The following is a 17,043-nucleotide window of genomic DNA, read 5'->3' as shown; positions in this document are numbered from 1 at the left end:
TAACAGTTACAAGTGATCTGTTTTTCAGAAGTTAGCAGAAATTTGAAGGCATAAAAAAATGAAGCTTTTAAGTGTTTCCCAGTATTTCTATCTCTCTCAGTTCTCACCCGTGCCAGGGCATGTGGTAAGTCCTGCAATCAGTAGGCACTGTAAAGATAAAATGACCAAGTGAAGATGGCAACAAAGGACAGGTGGTGAAACCCAGCAAGAAACATCTACAGAGTTGTAAACGAAGGCAGTACATTTTAATGGTGTTATGGGAATGATCACCAATCATTTTGAGAAGGGTTAAGTGTGATTAGCAAAGGAATAAAAAAAAGACAAATTTTGTTTATGCCTTAGCTCAGCAAAACATTTGCAGGGTAACTTAAGTGTGGCAGTGTAGGTTTGCATTCAAATCTTAAAGAAAATCTCACCTCTTGAGATTGTCTTGAATGGTACTTCAGACCTGGATTAATGGGGATAGAGGCTACCACAAGTCTCATTTCCACTGGAATTCCACAGCAGCCTGTCCAGTCTCTCAGGAGGAGGCAAAATTAATCACTCAGGTCCAGACAGTGACTTGTGACTTCCCCATTAGGAGGAGAAAACTACTCTTCCTAAAGCAGACTGGGGAAAAAATATTGCCTGAGGCACGTTGCTCTTTTTCATGAGGCATAACAGTATCTAAGTTGGAAGAATAAAGAATAAATGGAGGAAGCAGAGAGGAAATGTTGACTTAGGTGTCATTGCAAGTCACAAACACATGACTTTCCAGGGCAAGACCTTCGTGCTGGCCGTGGCAACACTTCATAATCCCGTGTTTGCACAAGGACTCTGCTTGTCATAAGATCATTTATCTGTTCACAGCACAGCCTTAAACTGCTGTACAAAGAGGTAGACACAAAATATTTGATGTTGTTTGAAATCACCTGCCTCACCTCCTGCCTCACAGAAGTGGGATGGCTCTTGGAGACAGAACATGTTGACAGTGTCAGCCCAAGGCATAAATTTTCTCAGAGGAGAAAATCCTATCTTGACCCCCAAGCTACCTCTTTCTCTGTAAACCTATAAGATACATAAGTTTATATGATTTCAGTGTGAAGTTTTCCATTTTTTGAATCACAGAAGCCAAACTGAGCTCTGAATGCTTTTAAACATGTGGTGACTCTTTCCTTTCTCCTCAGCTGTGTCCACCCAGACTTATTGCTAATTAACGTGCCTTTTATTTGAGGGGGGGGGCATTTGATGTTTGCCCCAAAGGGCTGAAAACAAGTATTGCAAATGGAAAGAGCTGGTAATTTGTGTGACTGGTGCTGATTTGAGAGGCTGTCAGAGGAGGCAGAGCCTGACTGTGCAGAACCTGCTGCCTGGGGATTACCAATGCTGCAGCATTTCCTGCTCTGTCCCTCACTGCTCCCTGGGGAGGGGCTGCTTTCCTTTCTGTTGTTCAAAAATTCGTGTTATTGCCAGCCAAATGGATGGTCTGGAAATGTTAAATGGGCACTAATTTAAAACCAGCAGAATGCAATAAGTTTGGGGCTAAAAGAATTTTAAAAATAAGTGGCATCAGCTAAATTTGGAAAGCAGAGAAAAACTAATTAATAGAAGTGTATTTGAAGGAACATACAAAATGAGGCATGAAAACTTATATAACAAGTTCTCTTTTGGCAAGAAATATAGCACAAAATATGGAAAGAGTGATGGAAGTGGATAATAATGGTTTGAATGTTTTAAACAGGTTAAGGTTTGGAATATTTTCCACTTGAAGTGAATGCAGACTTCATGTGTTGTTATTCAAAGGCTTGGAAGTCTTTTTTCTTTAACCAGGAAAGGCAGTAATAGATGTAGGTCAACCTGCTGGATAGTTGACAAAATATAATACAGAGGGACAGGAAAATATCTTTTATTTTTTTTCTCTCTTTCTGCAGTGCTACACAGGTGCTGTTTGGAGGTGTTGACAGTTTTTTCCCTTCCAATTTTAATTCCACCCAGAAAACACCATTCCTCTAGTGCCATTACCAGTGGACTAGTCCAAGAAGATATACAGATTTATGGAATTATAACAGACCTCATTTATCTTGCTCAAACTAACACTTATCAGCAATTTTGATGATGTGTTGGAATCTGCCTAGATATGAAAGGCTCTTTCCAGTTAAATAAGTGTTGAAACTAAGTTGAGGCATTTGCTATTGCAAAAACCACTTTATTAAACTCTTTCATAGCTATTCCATTCCAGCATAAATTCACTTGACTTTACTACAGAAAACTGCCTTCCTTAACAATTGTAAGTCATTGATGGCATATAACTTACCCTCCTAAAATCAATCCAGAAAGACAATGCTTAGGCATCTATTATTTTCCTAGAGGGATGTTTATAAGCACAGGAGGACAGTGCAGCCTGATAGTGAGGATTGCAGGTTTCCACCTCCTGGTTCTGTCAAAACTATCATAATGATGTAAAATGTTGACCAGGAGAGATCTAATGGGTGATTATATTTTGGCATCTGGGTGCTCTTTCAAACTCTGCGTGGTCAGCAGGTCGAGGCAGGTGATTCTCCCCTTCTCTGCCCTTGTGAGACCTCAGCTGCAGCTCTGCATCCAGGTTTGGGATCCCCAGCATGATACAGATGTGGAGATTTTAGGACAAGTCCGGGGAGGCCACAAACATGATCCAAGGGCTGGAGCACCTCTGCTGTGAAGACAGGCTGAGGGAGTTGGGCTATTCAGGCTGGAGAGGAGAAGGCTCCAGGGAGAACTCATTGAAGCCTTCCACTAATTAAAGAGGGCTTGTAAAAAAGATTTTACACAGGCAGATAGTGATAGGACAAGGGGGAAGAGTTTTAAACTAAAAGAAGGGAGATTTAGATTAGATGTTGGGGAGAAATTCTTTACTGTGAGGGAGGTGAGGCACTGGCACAGGTTGCCCAGTGGATACCCGGGCCCTGGAAGTGTCCAAGGCCAGGTTGGATGGAGCTCTGAGCAACCTGGACTAGAGGGAGTTGTCCCTCCCTCCAGCAGATGGCCTTTGGGGTCCTTCCAACCCAAGCCTTTCTATGATTGAGTTGGTAGGAGAAAAGGAAAATTCACATACTGTGTGTAATATCTAAAGCTAAAGAAAATATGCCATAAGATGCGAGATTTCAGGTGGAATTAAGCAGTTTTTTCCCCAAACTATCTGTGGCATTTCACATAATTGCTGTTCTGCTGTTGCTATGGTAATGACAGCATTTCTCTGTCTCTATATTGTCCTCTTTTCTGTCACTCAGATCTACTTATTACATGGGCCCACTTCTGCTCAACAGATGAATTGCCCATCTAGATGATCTTTCTTTCTTTTTTTTTTTTTTATCTTGCTTTACAGCCTCATACCAGAGACTTACTTTAAGTCTACAGAGAACTTAAAAATAGTTATATGCTTAAAGGCTTAGCTGGACTGGTACCAGTGCATTATTTCTCACCACTGCTGCAAAAGTGATGGGAGCTCTCTTACTTGTCCCGGGGTATTTAAAGAATCTCTTAAATCAAGGCCAACTTTTTCTCTTGAACTTCTTTAGCAAATTGGCATAAGAAAGACTGAAATTATGTCTATGCTATTTTAGCAACTGTAAACTTTCCTCATCTTGTGTGATCTCATATTTAGAGCTTGGCTGAGAGAGAAAGGACTGGGGAGTGACTGCTGAGCATTATTCATGGTTTATAGTGCACACCAGGATGCAGTGTGTGATTAGGACACAGGAGTTTTTCTTCATTTGGAAGGCTGTTTATAGAGCTTCACAATCCAAATGACAAGGTTCACTGCTAGTGGGCAGACAATTATCACAGTAACAGAACATCACAGAGCAGAAATATTGTCATTTCTCAGGCATAATGGACACTTCACTTTCATCTTTTAGAAAATCAGAACTATTGACTTTGTGGGGGGAAAAAAAAGAGGAGAATGAAGTGCAAACTTTTAAGATGGGAAATTTTTATTACAAAAATGGTTTGTGACTGATTAAGCCAGATTAACCCTTCTCAGAATGGGTTTGTCCATGGCAGTGTCGTGCAGTAGCATGAGAAGAGTTATCTGAGGGTGTGATTTGTAGCAAAAAAAAATGGTGCATATGATACTTGAGGGAGAAAATAAATCCAGTATTTCCTGGACAACAGAACCCATTCTGGTTGAATTTATCTCCACCTAAATTGTGGTCTTTGGAACTAGTTTGTTTTGGCTCTCATTCACTCTTCAGTACAGCGTGAATGACATCTTAGTTAAATTATCTTTGTGGTGCCTGCTCTGAATATGTTCTCCAGGATACTGCTATCACTTAGCAGAGCATCTGCTATTTTTTCCATAGACAAAGATAACTTTGAATTAAACTCTGAACCTCTCAGGATCAAAATATCCACGCTCCAAAACTGACCTCTGCTTCTGCATGATGTGTAGGAAAAAAAACCACAATGGACAGATGGTGAGACGCTTTTCTTTCCAATATTATCTTGTTTCAGCCTCTTGCCCTAACTTCTGCAGCAGACTTTTTATTTTCTTGGAGGAAACCAAGTGCATGAAAACATGAGAAAATGCAAATAGGGTAGACTGAGCTAACAGAACAAATAATGTTGTTTTCTTCCCAATTTTCAGAAAAACATTAATCTTGTCTTATCTTTTTCATCTGAAAAATACAGTTTTCCTGTTTCCAGTTGTTCAGTGACAAACTCCAACTTGACCAGAGTCCAGCTTGTAGCAGACTGGCAGCTGTAGACAGCATCTGTAATTTTTCTCCTGCCAGTTTTGCTGTGGTTTGATGTGGTTTTTTTTCCAACTGCTTTCCCATGGGACTCACTCCCATTTTGAAGCCTGAGCTGTATCCAGCACCAAACCCCTGCAGAAGCCACTGGCCATGGCAGTGGCACCTGGAGCCTCAGTGTTTAAAGGCATGTGCTGGCCAAGTTGGCACTGATGGGAGGATCTTGTCTCCTCTCTGTGGCCCAGCTTCCTCAAAAAGAGCAAAAAATTGTGCACTTTGCGTTTACACTACGTAAAAAAACGGATTTTAAAGGTAGTACACCACTGTAACTCATCCACAGATTTATGTGAAGGCAGAAACAAGGCACACCACGTATTTCAGAGTTTTATAAATGAAAAAAGAACCACAGTAGGTTCAATTAGCTGCTAAAGCTGCATAGAGAGCTGCAGAGAAATGCTAAGGCAATTTTGGTTCTTTTTTACTTCTGTATTATACATTGTAATGGCATTTATGGATATCCTGCCTCCTCGGTTCCACTCAGTATGTGAAGGATTGAACCTCAAATCAAAGCAGATTCAGATTTTTACACTGACAAAGACCAGAAACCGGTTGGAGAATCGAGTTATTAAGAAAGTCATTGAGGGGATTCAGGAGTTGAGAAGGTGATCTTTGGGAAGATGAAAAGATGAAAGTTTTTAATGGTTTACCTGGGATGTCACTCTCTGAATTGACTGTATTTTTATCATTTTTTAAATCCATTTTACGAGGGTGATTATCAAGTCAGATGGTTCTTTTCAGCTCATAGTGACACATGGTGAAATTTTAAAAACCCAGATCTCAAACTATATTTGAAAGGAGGATAGACTTTTATCCACATTTATCGACCACAAATGAGCAATGAAAACTGACATGAAGAAATTCTTGTGGTTCATCCACCTCTGCAGCCCATAGCAGAATGTTTTAACTCAGACTGCTCTGGTCCATAGTGCAACAGTAACAGGAAAATATTAATTATCTTAAACAACCAACAGAATGTCTTAAGATCCTGCTGAGACCCTCTTTCTTTGAAGAGTCAGAGAACACTGACATATTAGCTGACATTGTCTTTCAAATAATAAAGGTGTGAATTTATTAGAATTTCTTCTTTCCATTGTAAAGAAAAGTAATTAGCAGCACTCAACACTGACTAAAAAGATACAAATTTCAGTAAGTGTAATGTATTACAGATATAAAGTGAATTTTTTTTCCTAAATATACCATATTTTAAATCCTTTGTAAGATCTGCTAAAGCAGCATTATTCTCCCTGAATAATGCTGTCTAATTCAATTTGTTTGTACTCAGTGCTGAGGTATATTTATTTTTACAGCAAAAGATGAGCTAACATTGACTAATCTATTTTCAAATTCCAGATGTGAAACTCAATTTATGAAGAATTTAGTGCTTAAGAACTCATAAAGTCAATGTCAAAGTTCGAGCCAGAGCCACAGGCTCTTATTATGTATAAGAATTAAATGAAATGATCTGGTAAATGCAGAGAGGACAAGAAATAGAAGTGTCATTTAAAACAAGAACAACACTTAGAAGCCCCTTTAATGAAGAGGTGTGTTTTTGTCAGATGCTCTTTTTGGTTTGGCTTTATGTGATTGACTGGAGTAAAATGTAGATCCCAGCTCCCCAGAGACTTCTGCTCGTGCTGGATCCCGTGGGATTGCTGCTGGGATTAAACACAGGGCTGTCTGTGTGTTTGAGTGGGGCAGGGACAGTGGGACTGCACTGAAGTTCCTTGGGAGACCAACAGAACTATTTGTCTTCTGGTGAAAGGACAAATCTGCAAAGAAATTAATTTGGAGAATTCACTTGAGACTGTGAGTTACCTTCTGGAAGAGACCCTACCACACTGCAGACTAGATGACATTTTCAATAATATGATTTTTCTCAACAGAATGAGAAGGATTCTGATTCATAATTATATAGAACCACATGATCAGCTGATCAAAATCCCTGGATTTCAAGTAATGTGCATTCATTATACTGACTCCAGAAGTTACATACTCCAAAATTACCAATATTTTTTTTCTTTTGACTCATTCCTTCAGCCTTCACCTTTGAGAGCTCCTTCCTTTGCTCTATTTTCAGAGTAGGGTACTACTGATATAATGTTGATATAATAATGAAACCTTATACAATGTTAATAATACTATATTTAAATGCAAATAACTCTTGAATTTGGGGTGTTACTAGTACAATATTAATAAGCATCCATGTAAGTCAGGATTGGAACAGGAAGCTGGGGTAATCTTTTGATGTCAGAGGAGAGCGTTTTGCCTGTGGAAGAATCCCCCATTAATGATCTTCGTGCTCTCAGCTGATACAAACAAAGTGATGCCAACCAGATGCTTCCCAGGAATTGAGCTGTGTTGCACACAGATTGAAAAACCAACTTTTAACAATCAGCATTAATACAGGCACAGTGTTTCTGTGTTCTGAGGATCAGCTCTTACATTTAGTCTTAAAATGGCTCAGAGAATGTCATAGAGATTTCTGGAGACTCAGCTCCTATATGTTTTCATTTGTCTCGTGGTAAAAAGGCTTATCAGCTACAGCAGTTATAACACTGTTTTCTCCTCATGCTTTCCAGAGGGAATTTCATCATTGCAGAACCTGTATCAAAACTTGTTTCTGGTGAGGTGTTCTTGGTCTCTCCAAGTGTCTGCAGGTTTGTTGCTTGATGATGTTACATATTAGGTTGTGATGGTCACGATTTTTTTTCAAAGACAGCTCTCCTAGGAATTGTTTATGCCTATCACCACCCCAAAACCACTTACAGTTCCTGTGTAAAGAGCAAAAAATTAACTGAGAAAAAAAAGACTTGTTCCCCTTGCTGTGCCACAGTGCAGTGGGCTACAGAAGAGTTTAATTCCTTGCACAGATTGATGTGTGGGAGAGTGGGAAGTGATCTCAGATCCCCTGTGGTGCTGAGATATAGGCCTATCCTTCTTGTTCAATTTAATTTAGAATAAGTATTCATTTCTAACAGTGCTTCTGTATAAATCATTTAGTAATAATCCATCCTCTTGGAAGCAAACCTATAACAATCAGCTGGATGTGAGTAATTGGTACTAAAAGATAGGTGAAAGTGTCTCTTTCCCTATAAAAATGTCCCCCTTTTGGAATCAGCTCAGCATTTTCTCTCTCCTCAAGAGGCAGGGCTGTTTGGGCTGCAAAAGGATAGAAAAAGAGTTTTGTTTTCATTAAAAATTCCTTTTGCAAAGATCAGTAAGAGAAGCCCCAGACCTTCATTGAAAGAAATGGGTTCCTGCAGCAATTCACCAAACATCTGGAGCAAGTTGTCACTTGGCCTGGGGCCACTGGAGTTCCAGGCAGCTTTGGATTCATTAATATTACCAGCTTGAATATTTCCAATAATTAGCCAGGCCCCTCTGGTGAAGAGTAGATAGTCTTTATAACTCTGAAGTCATGTCTCAATTACAGGAAAGAAGGTGAGTGGCTCCTCACATATGGTACAATAGGTAGTTTGGACATCTGTTTTCTCTGGGTGATTAACCAACCTGATGTCTCAGAGAGCTTTGTACTTTCTTTTCTCGCCTTTTTTCACAAAAAGTTGATTTTAGTTATCACAGGTTTAATTTAGTGACCCATGGAATCAAATGTGTTGCTGGAAGACATGGAAAGATTTAATGATTACTTCTTTTTAATGGTTGTTAGTGATTTTTCCTTGGTTGGTTTTTTTTTCCTCACTCCCCCCCAAGATCTCTTGCTCTCCAGGAAGCAATACCTTTATTTCCTCTCCTATATCATTTTATGAAGGAACATTTTTGCAAACCATTAAAAATGCTTTGTGGAGAAATTAAATGCCACGAGAAGTGGAGATCAGGAGGCACATTTTAAAACTATTTACCAATAAAATCCGAGGATCCTTAGAGAAAGTCATAATACTGCATATGCTGGGAAAACAGGGCTCTGTAGGTGTGTGCTGGACCTTCCTTCTTTAGAAGATAGTGATAGACCACAGAGGCCTCACATTCATAAGGAATTTAATCATCCTGAAATCAAGGAGAGTTTTTCTGGGAGCTTCAGCTGGGGCTGAATTTTCACCTTTGCTTTCTGGAAAAGGTGTTGGCTGCTTCACAGTTTAATGTGATTTATTTGTCGCTTTCTTTTAAGTTCATCCTCTGATTAGCTGAGTCTTGTGTGGGGTCTTGCTTAAAAGAGGGAACAAAGTGTGGATTAGAGAAAGCCAGGCACAAAAGGGTGTTTATTCATGCTCTGTTTTATCAAAGTTTATTCTTTCACTCCTACAAAAGGTTAAAATGTACAAATACCTGACAAGGAGAATAATCACAAGGACAAATAGGTATGAGATGGATTATTGTGCTTAAAAAAAAATTAAGAAGAAATATTTTAATATTTTAATGTTTCTTTCTAAAGAGAAATACTAAAATCATATACCATGGAAGTGGAGCTGAAAAGACACATTAACAATATCTGTGCTGCTCATTACTCCAGCCATGCAAGCTGATACAGAATTTGGCAACTAAAGAGCAGGAGATATTTTCTGGAACTGAGTAGCTGGTAGAAATTGCAGACTCATGGTCCATACATTAATTTTCAAGCAGATGCATAAAGCCATTGGGTTTGAGTATCTTGCACAATTTCCTCTATTAATGCCCCATGCTCTGAGATCCAGGCTCATTATCTGTGTCCTGACATTGGCTTTTTGTCCTTGTGTACAGGGCCAGTATCAAAACTTGAAACAAAGAAATGCTCAGTTTAAGTGAATTTCTGCAAGAAAATCATCCATGTGCATGACAGCATTGCTAATTTTCTGTCATCTTGGCAGATAGAATAATTCACTGATGATACATTTGATGGTAAGGGGCTTGAATCTTGGCTTCTCCTTATTAGCCACTGACAGTAACCCAGTCACAGAAACCTTCACTGGGCTCATTTTTACATATATTTTACAATATAAGCAGGGAAAAAAGCTGTGAAATTGGTAGCAATTTGGTTTTTTTTTTATATTTGTGTTTAAATGTGTAATTAGAATCTGGCTTCACTGACTGATTGCATGATCTGTGTGCCTACAGTTGCCTGCTGCCCTAAAAATGACAGAGGAGCAATCAGGCTTTGGTGTCACAGACACTTCAGGCCTGAAACCAAATCAGAAAGACTTGTTTCTTTTCTCTCTCCAGTAAGTACTGGCACTGCCCCATCCAACCACCCCTCAATGAGCTCTCTTGACATTTACTTCTGGCTGGAGAACAATCATATCACTTTTTTTTCCCCCCTCTAAATATAGTAGCTGAGAAACACACCTATTGGGCTTTGCTGTAGGTGTCACTGGCTTTTAGCAAGTACATCAAAAAGTCTTTTTGAAAAAAGTTTTGCCCTGTTCTTTTTCAGATAATGAGAATTACCTATGGTTTTTTTTTTCTTCTCCCAATTGCTTAACACCCTTCAAGAGCTGGTTGATATATCAGTTCATATATATACATAGATCATGGGGCAATCCCAAGAGCTGGAATTTCAGATTTTTTCACATAAATCTCTACAGAGCTTCAAATGTAATTTGACACATTTGCTCTCATGGAATTTCTTCTCCTGTTGTCAACAAGCTGTGTACTGTTATTTGGAAATCCACTTCTGATAGCCATTAATTATGCCTAGTTAGTGTCAAAATAGTTAATTCCTTTTCTTCATTTTTTTTTTAGACTTAATAGCATGCTATCATCTGGCAACTTTATCTCTGTTTTAATGAACAGCACCAACACATTAAAATGATGTGAAAATTATTGCATTAACTTCACAGAAAAAAAAAAAAACCACATTAGTACGGGAAGCACATTGAATTCCTCAAGGGTACCTCAAGTGCATGGATTTTGATCTTGATTAGAAGCCCTTCTGCAGAAATTGTTATTTTAGGATGTTAGCTACCCTTTTTCCCAATTTGCAATAAATTACCACTGTATGTCATAGATATATATGTATTCTGTACAGCTACAAAAGAATCTTAATGCATATAAGGACATCTTAGAGGATATAGTTAATTAGTTACAATACAAATAATCACAGTTTTTAATGATTTTGGATGGAGGTCTAGGAGTGAGTTAGGATGACATATCTGTGTTTAAACAGATTTATCTGGAATATTAGCAGTATATGGACAAATGAACATATTCTCTTTTTTGTTGCACTGTCACTGTTACCAGTTTTCCCACTGAGACTTCACCCACCTGTTACAAAAGCTTATGTGCTGTTCTAGATGTTGAAACCTTTCAGGGCCCTTGATTACCATAAGTTTTATCAAATGAACCAGATTTATCTGCATTGTAGGAACTCTTTCAGGCTGCTCCTGCTGCACGAAGAAGCTGTATATCTGGCAGAGCTCAAAATAACATGAAACATCCAGATTTGAGGGTGAAATTCAAACTTTGCCAAGTGCCAAAGTGTGTTAGCAGATATCTCACTTCTCATTGACATTCTGTCTACCTGACTTGCTCAGGAGCTTCTGCAAACCCAGACAGACAGGTATGTTCACCTCTAGGTACCCAGAGATTTGCCAGTCTGGCCCTAAGCCTGTGAAGTGATCTACCTTATGACAGCAAAAATGGTCGTTCAAAAACTGCCTTGCAAAAATTGGAGACTGATAAAAAACCCCAGAAATCTTTCACTCTCACTGTCTCTCATTTGTAAATCAGTAGTTCTTGTCTCTCCCTCAAAAAAATGACCTTTCTGACCCATCAAATATTAGAAGCCCATGGCATGTTGATCTTTCTCTGTTGTCTCTTCCCATAATTTCCAACTTCTCTCCCCATTTTACCAGTTTCCTGTGTCAGATTGTTAAGTGATTGTTCCCAGCTTCAGTTCTCATGGCCAAAACTCTCAATATGAGTCTTTCTCTGCCATTACTACGTTTTGCTGAATTTATTATTCCCTCACAGATTTCTAGGCCTGAAGGGAGCCTGACATCACGTAGCCTCAGCTACTCTTAAATCAGCTGTAGGGTTTCACTCTTTTATTGAGCCCACTATTAGGTTTAGATCTTTCCTGAAGTTATCTCTCTGATCCAGAAGACTTCAGGACATGGAGGCCTCCTGCCTTTCTTGGTCACCCATCCCTCATTCCCTCCTTTCTCTCTCCTGGCATGACAGCTGGCTGAAGCCACCATTTCTTCTGCAAAGACCTCCTGCAGTGTCCCAGAGTTGGCTGCACTGCCCCACCTCGGGTTGTGGCAGAAAGGGCTTTGCCCAGACTGAGCAAATACTTGGGTGTTCCCACTCCCCAGGAGTCCCAGAGAGGACCAAGATTTCCTCCTGTGTGTGCACTGGGTGTGTGCTGTCACACCTCACATCCACCAGTGCATTGAGATGGATCTGTAGCAGATAATGCATCAGCAAATCTCTCACTTCGTGCCCCACCCTGCTTTCTGCTCTAATTAGAATTGTGCTTTTAGGAAAGCCATTGTTTGACATATTGTTCATCCTCCCTTTTTTTTTTTTTTCCCCTGCAGGCAGAGCAATTTTCCTTGATATTTCACCATCTGGGAATCCTTCTCTTCTCTGAATTTAAATGTTCTGCAGTCTCAGAAAGGCAGCTCTGTTCTCTCAGTTATTAATTATTCTCATTGTCTTGATTAATTTTCCTATGATTGGGTATCAATATAAGAATTGTCCTGAACCTAGAGCTGTGAGATAGAAGCCTGGAGGTCTGGGTCTGGATTTGGTTTTGGGATTAACTGATACACCCTAACTCCCTGGTGGAATAATTCAGGATCTTCTGGCTACACCTCCTGCAATTTGCAGGACTTATGGCTCACACTTCTCCATTAGCCATTAGCATTGCTTTCCCTCCCCTGGCACAGTCCTGGGGGCTGTAGAATGGACACATTAATATTCTCCAACAGTCTCTTCTCTTTACCTTTACATATTTTTCCCCCCTATTTAAGTTGTGATTTCTTTAGCCTGCATTTCTCAGACGTCCTTTCGAGTTTTTGAAGATGATTTCATCTCTTGTCTCTGGAGGAATCTGACCTACAATGTAATTCAATATATTGCTTCAAAGCACCCAGAATGCCATGACCCTGCATCCCACGCCTTAATCTTAATTTCTGAAACTGTGTGAAATGAAGCCTGCACAGAGATATGTTTTTCAGGGAGACTTGAATTCTATTTTGTGTTTTCACCTTTCTGCCAGTCAATGTTTTCACACACTGAGTTATTCTTGTTTATTTGCAGACCTTCTTTATCTGGGGAAAAAAGGAAAAAAAAAAAAAAAAGCTCCATTTTGAATCCTCTGTCTGACATTTAGCATGAATTTTTATACCAGTGATACCAACAGATTGCCAGATGTACTTTTAACTTCTCTGCTTTAGAGATAAGAATGATATTAATCCTATCTTTTTCAGTAGTCTCCTGAAGTATTTACCTGCCTGGAATCATCATATTTATTTATTTTTGGATTCTAAATTCTTTTTTTTTAATATCCCTCCGATATGCTTTTCATTTCAAGTTGCTTAGATGACTCATTACTAGTCTCAGGTAGAGGATGCATTTTCTGTGCCAGCCACTGAATAGCAACTTTAGATGGATTCTTTTCCGTGGATGATTTTTATGATTATTATTTTTAATCTTAGCTATGCCTCCTTTCATCATGTGCTGCTGGGTACTAGCAATAGATCTGACTGCAATTTGCACTGCAACTCTTTTTCTGACCATTTAAAGGAGCATTAAGGTGGGAGTAAATTATTTGTTGCTTTTTCCTGATCCTCTTAAACTGCCAACATAGTGAGAAGAGGATTTTGTGTACAAGACAGCTGTATTCTAAACGTTTCTAAAGAAGCAATAAGGAGTTTAGTCCCAAATGGATAAAGGTGAGAAATTTGTCTGTATATTTTTAAAATAAAGTTTTGTGTGCTAGAGGACTTCGTTTAGAAAGCAATGATTTGCGTAGTTCTGTTCTCACCAAGAATAATGTAGGAGAGGCCAGTTCCTACCCATTAAAGAAGGATGATCCTTACCCCAAGCATTTTTCTGGTTTTGTCATATAAATCATAATAGGTATTATAATTTTCTGTATTTTCTTCAGAGGATGGTCTTATGGTACTGCAGTTACAAGGATGTACCTTCAGACTCTCAGAGTGTCGTGGGGATATAAATACAAATAATACAAAACTCAGAGCAGATTTTGCATCAGGGCAATCCCTTCTCTAACTATTCCCACACCTCAGGGCTTGTCTGCCTTTAGCATTTTTCACTGAGGGACAATTGTTCCTGAATAATTTTATCTCCAGGCTCCCTGGTTGGCTTCAAATCACCTGATTGTAAAGGTGTGGCAGTGCAGGGGTTCACACCTGAACTGCTCATCTGAGTTGTCAGTGCCAGCAGGAGTTTTTTCCCTTGTGGGAGTCCCTGGCAAATCTTTGGAGGATAAGATAACAAACATTGGCTTCTTTCCCTCGACTTCATATCCTGATTTCTGCATGGCAGGTGTTTTAATTCAGGTGTGTTCTTCCATGTCCTGGTTCAGAGGGGGGCTCAGCTCAAGCAGAATGTGGAGAGCATCCCCCCAAACAGGAGTATTGTCGTGGACTTTTGCAGTTGAAGCACCTACTCCACCATAATTCAAATATGCTAGTAGAGAATTTATTGGAAAAAATTGCATGAAAACACAATACTCTGTGGCTTAATACTCTGTTTTCTCAGCTAAGTATACTCTGCTTGCCAAATACTGAGCTGCAGAAAGAAAGGTGGCTTGGATGTACAAGGACAGAATATATTCATCAATCTACCTTAATTATGTTTGGACTAGGCTTTTCCCCCTCCTTTTTCCTGTGCTGAAGATGTTGTATAGGATGGCCTTGTGACAGTCATAACTGCAGCTACAAACTGCAACTATTTACTCTGTATGAAATTTTCATGATAATGGAACAAGGTGTGTCAACAGGAGCCTGAAGTGTCAAGGTAGCCAGGCTTACAGTGGATTAAACTGGACTTCAAAAGTTTAATATATGGACAAAAGGCTGCAAAGGGTGGCAGATAGTTATTACACTGATTAAACAACAGTAAAAAATAAATTAAGTGCTCATAAAGCTGAAGCAAAATCTGAAAGTAGGCAAAATGGAGCTTAAGGGAACTTAAGGAAACTTTCCATCCATTTCTTTTTGCTGGAACATACAAAATGTGGTTTCCTGGCTATTTCTGATGTAACTACACTTTAGCAATAAAACTGAGAGCCCACCAGATTAATGTGGGCTGCAAATAATTTTGAAACCAAAATGAAGCATTCTTCAAAATAAGGGAAAATTACATGTAAGTCTTAGAATGTTCTTTCCCCGAGGCCAGAGCTAGAAGATAGCTGAAATTATATTTTAAATGGGTTGTGTTTTTTTTTTCCTTTCAGAAGCATACCAATTACTCCTACAGTGAGTAGCTCTGGTTTCCCCCGCCTGAGAAGACATTTCTTAGATTATAGATAAGAGCACAATTCGATGTCCAGATGTGCATTAGCAAAGAAACAACTCCTTGCACCTTCAGGCCCTGCCTGCCATCTGTGTGGTTCAGGGTGCCAGATTTGGACATCTGCCTTGGAGATGTCCATGGGCAAAAAAAAACCTCTTCAGGTTTCCTCTGGGTGTCCCCCCTTAGTTTTCACGAGCAAAACTTCTCACCCAGGCACTCAGAAATTATTCACCACCTGCTACGTTCAGAGACTGGGATTTCCAGTGTTACCATCCTAGAGATTAAAAGCCCATTTTTTTTTACTGCTAGTGAAGTCAGGAGAGTTGCAATGGGTTTGAATGGGAACAACTGGGGGAAAGGATAGGAAGACTGGTTACAGAGGTGGTGCAGAGGATGAATCTCCACAATCTAACTTAAAAACCAGCAGACAAGGCTGCTGTAAAACTGCAGATGACACACAGCCTTTATCACTCATTCTGAATCCACCCTCAAACCAGCTGCTAGACTTTGAAGCACTTGTTGATGAAGGGAGTTGGGAGTTATGACTGAAAACATCAACTTCCTTTTGTCCTTAAGTTAGTACATAGCAGGAACAAAAAGCAGTATGGAGATAAGTAGCAGTTTGCTTTCTGGTTTTAATTAAGTTTGGCAAAATAAGGTCAGAAGAGGAGTATTTGAAGTTGCCTTGGGGATTTTTCAGACTTTTGCAGTCAAACTGCTGCTAAAAATATAAAGAAAAATATGAGATACAGTTGGAGCATCATTGTCATAATTGCTTTAGAATCAGTCTCATACCCTCTAAAAGAAATGTGAAAGATTTCTGTTGACATGTTTGGAAAATGGATTGACCCAGTGTTTACTCAGTAAAATAATTTCATGTAATCGTGATCCACAGCTGGTTTCTGGCATTTGCTGAAGCAAAGAGTTGAAGAGGGAAAAAAAAAAAAAGAGCAAGTAAATGTTGGAAGCTGGCAAGGAAGTGTTAAGAACATTAAATATTTGCATCAAATAATTGTTTTTACGTTTTACTCTCCAAATGAGCTTAGACATTGTGTATTGGTTACGTGTTTTATTTGTTCTTCTAAATTGTCTGAGCCTAAAAGCTTTCTACACTGTTTGACACAGGCATGTCAGAGGCCATGCATTAAGCTGCTCATCTTGCCAGGTTCCTGCAAAAAACAGGCTCAGGGATGTGGGAGTTTCTATAGGAAGTTCATAAGGAAAAAATCCGGTGAAACCTCAGCTGAGAAATACGGAGCATGAGCCAGTTTTGTGCATCATCCAGAGCCAGTTTTGTGCATCATCCAGAGCCAGTTTCCATTCTTTCCCCACATCCTCTTTATCCTGTTCACCATCTTAGCAGCAGTCAGATGATCTCAAGCACTGAAGGATTTTGGTCTAATCCAGCAGAGCATCAGCCTCAGTGCAAATTAACCATGTGCAATAGGACTGTGCCCAATTCAGGTGAGCTGAAATGCCCCAAAAGCTGAGCATTAGTTCAAGTGCTTCATAAAATCAGAATCACCATCAGTGATTATGAAACCCTTCGGAGGCCAAGAAGTTGAAAAGCACTTTTAAAAGATAAATGAAAATAACTAACGACCGTTATACTGCTGTTAAAACAATGACATATGCAACTCGTTAGTACTCAGTCCTTATGTATTTTATTAAGATTAATGTTGTCAAGTTTATTTCCAGCAAGACATGACTTTTCCACCCTTAGAAACTTAGGATATGTAAGAGGGTGAGCAGCTGCATCTTATCTGGTTAGCCTGGCTTGTTACCAAGTGACACGATGGGAGAGAGTTTAAAATCCCTGCTTTTAAACCTTAGCAAAGAAGTTTTTTCTCCTCTC

General features: G+C 39.4%; 1 long non-coding RNA gene across 2 annotated transcripts in view; it reads left to right on the top strand.

Annotated features, from left to right (window-relative positions):
* Positions 1-17,043, top strand: part of LOC135424216 (uncharacterized) — a 138,159-nt gene that overhangs the window by 38,966 nt on the left and 82,150 nt on the right. The gene's annotated exons all lie outside the window — the stretch shown is intronic.

Source organism: Pseudopipra pipra, chromosome 18 (genome assembly GCF_036250125.1).
Source record: "Pseudopipra pipra isolate bDixPip1 chromosome 18, bDixPip1.hap1, whole genome shotgun sequence".
Taxonomy (NCBI): Eukaryota; Metazoa; Chordata; class Aves; order Passeriformes; family Pipridae; genus Pseudopipra; species Pseudopipra pipra.
This window is presented reverse-complemented; position numbering and strand designations above follow the sequence as displayed.